Raw genomic sequence first — 6,000 nt, 5'->3', positions numbered from 1 at the left:
AGTTTGAGCAAGCTCCGGGAGTTGGTGATAGACAGGGAGGCCTGGCGTGCTGCAGTCCATGCGGTCGCAAAGAGTCAGACACGACTGAGCAACTTAGCAGCAACACCCAGAAGGACAAGTCAAAACCAATGAGCTTGTGGAATCCCTTACACATTTCTAGTTCTACTGGTGCACTGCACAGTTGACGTAACTTTTTTTTTGGCAGGGCGGTGGGGCAGCGTGTAGGGGGGTGTCCAGGAGGCAATTGTTTTTACAAGAGCAGCGAGACTATAGTATCTCAAATAAAAGTGTCAAATGCAGAAAAGTCAAGGTCTTGTCGACTGGATGAAAAATCTGCACCAGCTGTGACCATCCTAAACAGAGGGATTGATTGGTGGGGGCAGGAAATCTAGAAATTGCTTTTAGGTTACTGCCTGTAGCGGTGTTAATGAACAAGTACATGTTCACTGATTTGTTCCAGACGTGTCCTCGAACGTACCATATAGTTCCGTCTCCAGCCCCCCAGCTGAGTCAGAACTCCGGAATCTCTCTATTTGTCCATCTAAGGATGCTGACCCCAAACCAACGCGAGATCTCGCTGTGCAAAGGAATTTCCAGGAGGGTACACATTGCATCCATTTCAGAAGGAATGCAAAAGAAGGGGAAAAACGAACCCAGAGAGATCCTGGGTGCGCCCACCACCTGGTTTCGATGCGGGGCTGTGTGTTTATTTTCAGCGTGGAAATTGTCATTTTCCAAGTGGCTGGCGGGTGAAAGATCTTCATTCAGGCGACCTTTTTTGTAACGGGCAACATCCCGGCTGTCGTTCCCAAGACCGCGTCCCAGGGTTCCATGAAGATACGCTGACGGTAGGAAACCTCGGTCTCCCAGGTTTCTTCGGAGCCTTGCAAAAATCCTTCTGAATGGATCCCACGTGTTCTAGGGTGGCTAAGGTATATAATTTGAAAAGACCCTAATGATGGGAAAGATCGCAGGTGGGAGGAGAAGGGGACAACAGAGGATGAGATGGTTAGATCGCATCAGCAACTCAATGGGCAGGAGCTTGGGTAAAATCCGGGAGTTGGTGATGGATAGGGAGGCCTGGCGTGCTGTGGTTCACGGGGTCACAAAGAGTCGGACACGACTGAGTGACTGAACTGAACTGAACTGAACTGAAGGTATATCAGGCTCTGGCTGGAGGGTGAGTGAGCTTGGAAGAATCCCATTTCCCTCTCGCCCAGCCCAGAGCCTTCTCAGTATTGTCAAGTCCCTTAGATTCCATGCAGTGGTCAAAAAGTCAATTAACTCAAAATAAAGATGAGCTTTTTTCAGTTGATAATCGTGAAGTGTTCGTTGCTCAGTCGCATCCGACTCTTTGCAACCCCATGGACTGCAGCCCACCAGGCTCCTCTGTCCATGGGATTCTCCAGGCAAGAATACTGGGGTGGGTTGACGTTTCCTCCTCCAGGGGATCTTCCCGATCCAGGTATCAGACCTGGTTCACCTACATCTCCTGCTTTGGTAAGTGGGTTCTTCACTGCTGAGCCATCTAGAAAGCCCACAAAATGACATAAACTTGGCAAAACAGCAAGTGACCTCCGAGTTTAACAACAAGAGGGAATCAACACAGGATACAGTTCACGATATTTTAAAACTGCTGCGTGATGGACACCTTCTAATCTGTGCAGCTTTTTATTTCCACACAAACTCTGTTGCTCAGAATCAGCTGCTTTTTTAACACCTTCAGGGACTGGTTTCAGGAGTAACCCACCTGAGTGAGCCAGGGGAACTGTAGTTTCTTGAAAAATTCCCATGTTTTAAAGCCTCATCTCTGTGCTGATAACTATTTTCTGCATGGCCCGCCCCACCACCCAGCCACCTGCCTGATCGAGTGTGGAGTCTGCTCCTGTGTTACCCACTTCAACTTGTCATAAGCTCTAAACTCCGATGTTTATAAGACATCTAAACTCCGATGTTTATAAGACTCTAAACTCCGATGTCTTATGTTTATAAGACATCAAAACATGATTCACGATCTCAGAATCTAAATTTCATAAACATTTTGCCCGTCTTCCTGTTGTCAGGCAACTGGGGACCTGAGCCTCAAATCTAAGGCACTAATAAAGAACTGATTTTCCCGCCAATGATGTGCTGTGCTTTGCTAAGTCACTTCAGTCGTGCCCAACTCTTTGCAACCCCGTGGACTGCAGCCCGCCAGGCTCCTCTGTCCATGGGATGCTCCAGGCAAGAATACTGGAGTGGGTTGCCATGCCCTCCTCCAGGGGATGGTCCCAAACCAGCAATCAACCTTCCCAACCCTCATCTCTAAAGTCTCTTGCATTGGCAAGCAGGCTCTTTACCACCTGGGAAGCCCCACCAATGATGGGACCTTAACATAAAAAAAAAAAAAAAAAAACCCACAACGTTTCTGGTTCTTAATTTTCTACTCTGAGTCAGACCACCTCCAAAGCTCCTTTCAAGTCTAGAGACACATGACTACCATTCTGACAGTGAAGAGTAGGACACAGACTTCTCTGGTGGTTCAGTGGATAAGAACCTGCCTGCCAGTGCAGAGGACACAGGTTGGATCCCTGGTCCGGGAAGATGGCATGCCACACATGCCTCGTGGTAAGTAAGTCCGTGTGCCACAAGCACTGAAGTCTGAGCTGTAGAGCCCGTGATCCTCACTGAGAGGAGCCACTGCCATGAGAAATCCATGCATCACAATTGGAGAGGAGCCCCCGCTTCCTGTCGCTAGAGAAAGCTCGTGCAGACGCCCAGCACACCCAAAAAACAATCAGTTACAGAAAACAATTATCTTTGGCCACCTGATGCGAAGAGCTGACTCACTGGAAAAGACCCTGATGCTGGGAAAGGTTGAAGGCAGGAGGAGAAGGGGGCGACAGAGGATGAGATGGCTGGATGGCATCACTGACTCGATGGACATGAGTCTGAGTGAACTCTGGGAGCTGGTGATGGACAGGGAGGCCTGGTGTGCTGCAGTCCACAGGGTGGCAAAGAGTCGGACACGACTGAGCGACTGCACTGAAGAAAAAAAAAGCGTAGAAAAATAGACACATTTTCTTTATCTTGTTTTTCTCCCCTTTTGCCATTTTTAAACTTTTGACATTTAAGTTATTAAGATTATTAAGTTATTTTATTATTAAGAAATATATTTATTTTAATTATTAAGTTATTAAGATTCAAATGGTGTTGCAAAAATTCTGTAAGGCAATTATCCTTCAATTAAAAAAAGGTGTTGCAAAAATAGTAGAAGGAGGTCTCTCTCATATACTTTTAAGATTTTAATACGTATGAGGGGAACGTTGACTAATACACAACTTATTCAGATTAGCTGACTTTGCACATTAACTGTCCTTGGAGTCATTTCATCGTTTCCTTTGTACTTCTTCCCCCAAAACTCCGGTAAGTGTTTTCTTAATTATAGGTAATTGATAATATGATATTAGTTTCAGGTATAAACAAAGTTGATGCAAAAGTTTGTAGTCTTTACTTCATTTATTGTTATTATGAAGCACTGACTGTGTTCCCCATGATGTATAGTATATCCTTGTAGCGTATCTATTTTACACATAACTTTGTATCTGTCAATGCCCTCCCCCATCGTGCTCCTCTCCCCTTCCTCTCCCGACTGGGAACCACTAGTCTGTTCTGTCTATCTGTGAGTCCGCTTCTTCTTTGTTATATAGTCACTCGTTTGCACTGCTTTTTAGATTCCATGTTTAAGCGATATCATATACTGTCTGTCTTTCTCTGGCTTACTTCACGTAGCAATGGTCACCTCTAGGTCTATCCACGTTGCTGCAAATGGTATTACTGCATTGTTTTCTGGGAGCTGGCTAACATCCCATTGTCTATAAGTACCATATCGTCCTTATCCATTCCTCTGTTGATGGCTATTTAGGTTGCTTCCACATCCTACCTATTGTGATCAGCGCTGCTATGAACAACTGGGATTCTACGTGTCTTTTTTGAAGGAAGAGTTCTGTCTGGATATACGCCCAAGAGTGGGACTGCATGATAAAAACGTCCATCAAAGTTAAAAGACACCCGCTCCTTGGAAGAAAAGCTATGACCAACCTAGACAGTGCATTCGAAAGCAGAGACATCATTCGCTGAGAAAGCTTCGCAGAAAGCTACGGCTGCTTTTCTCCAACGGTCAAGTACAGATGTGAGAGTTGTACTATAAAGAAAGCTGAGTGACAAAAAAATGGATGCTTTTGAACTGTGGTGTTGGAGAAGACTCTTGAGAGTCCCTTGGACTGCAAGGAGATCCAACCAGTCCATCCTAAAGATCAGTCCTGAATGTTCATTGGAAGGACTGATGCTGAAGCTGAAGCTATAATACTTTGGCCATCTGATGGGAAGAACTGACTCATTGGGAAAGACCCTGATGCTGGGAAAGATTGAAGGCAGGAGGAGAAGGGGACAACAGAGGATGAGATGGTTGGATGGCATCACTGACTCAATGGACATGGGTTTGAGCAAGCTCCGGGAGGTGGTGAAGGACAGGGAGGCCTGGTGTGCTGCGGTCCATGGGGTCACAGAGTCGGACACAACTGAGCGACTGAACAACAGCTACCTTACCCCAAGTCCCATCTCCGAGTTCTTCTCTGGTGTTGTTTTCTCGTATCCTGTGCACCCATGCCCACCCACAAATACATCGTATGAATCCCTTCCACCCTGCATCTCCTCTTCTGCCATAATGGTGTTTCCTTCTGTGACTTCTCAGCAGCAGTCTGCCACTGTTTCCATTGTTTCCCCATCTATTTGCCATGAAGTGATGGGACCAGATGCCATGAACTTAGTTTTTTGAACGGTGAGCTTTAAGCCAACTTTTTCACTGTCCTCTTTCACTTTCATCACGAGGCTCTTTAGTTCTTCTTCACTTTCTGCCGTGAGTGTGGTATCATCTGCATATCTCAGGTTATTGATATTTCTCCTGGCAACCTTGATTCCAGCTTGTGCTTCACCCAGCCCAGCGTTTCTCATGAAGAACTCTGTTGTAAATTGTCACCCTGCTTATTTAACTTATATGCAGAGTACCAAACTGCAAGAAATCCAAATACATACAACCTTGGGGTAACAACAATAAGAATATGCCTTTTATGTTTCATCAGCAGGAACATATACCAGGGATCTATATAAATATGGGCTTTAGGAGAATGGAGTTTCCTCAAAAAAAAAAAAAAACCAAAAAAAAACACTAAAAATAATACCACTGTATAACCCAGTAATTCCACTCCTGGGTATGTATCTGGAAAATGAAAGCGTTAATTCAAGGAGACACATATATCCTCATGTTCAGAGCAGCACCTTTTACAACGGCCAGGACATGGAAGCAACCTGTGTCCATCAACAGAGGAATGGAAAAAAGAAAAGCTGGCCCATAGATACACAGTGGAATATTACTCAGCCATGAAAAAGAATCGTGGCATTTGCAGCAACATGGATTGACCTAGAGATGGTCATACTCAGTGAAGTCAGACAGACATCCAACGATATGACTTTTATGTGGAGTCTAAACAGTAATACAAATAAATATAGTAAGACAGAAACATGCTCACAGATCTAGAGAACAAACTCGGGGTGACCAGTGGGGTGAGGGAATGGGGGAGAGGAGAGATAAGGGTCAGGAATTAATGGGTACAAACGACTACGTATAAAGAGGCTTCCCTGATAGCTCGGTTGGTGAAGAATCCGCCTGCAAGGCAGGAGACCCCGGTTCGATTCCTGGGTTGGGGAGATCTGCTGGAGAAGGGATAAGACTGCCCACTCCAGTATTCTTGGGCTTCTCTTGTGCTTCAGCTGAATAAAGAATCCTCCTGCAATGTGGGAGACCTATGTATAAGGGCTTCCCTGGTGAAAGGTCTGACTGCCAAATCAGGAGATGCGAGAGATGCAGGTTCCACCCCTGGGTTGGGAAGATCCCCTGGAGGAGGAAATGGCAACCCACTCCAGTATCGTTGCCTGGAGAATCCCATGGACAGAGGAGCCTGG

Source organism: Bos javanicus, chromosome X (assembly GCF_032452875.1).
Source record: "Bos javanicus breed banteng chromosome X, ARS-OSU_banteng_1.0, whole genome shotgun sequence".
Taxonomy (NCBI): Eukaryota; Metazoa; Chordata; class Mammalia; order Artiodactyla; family Bovidae; genus Bos; species Bos javanicus.
Note: the sequence above shows the minus strand (reverse complement) of the source record.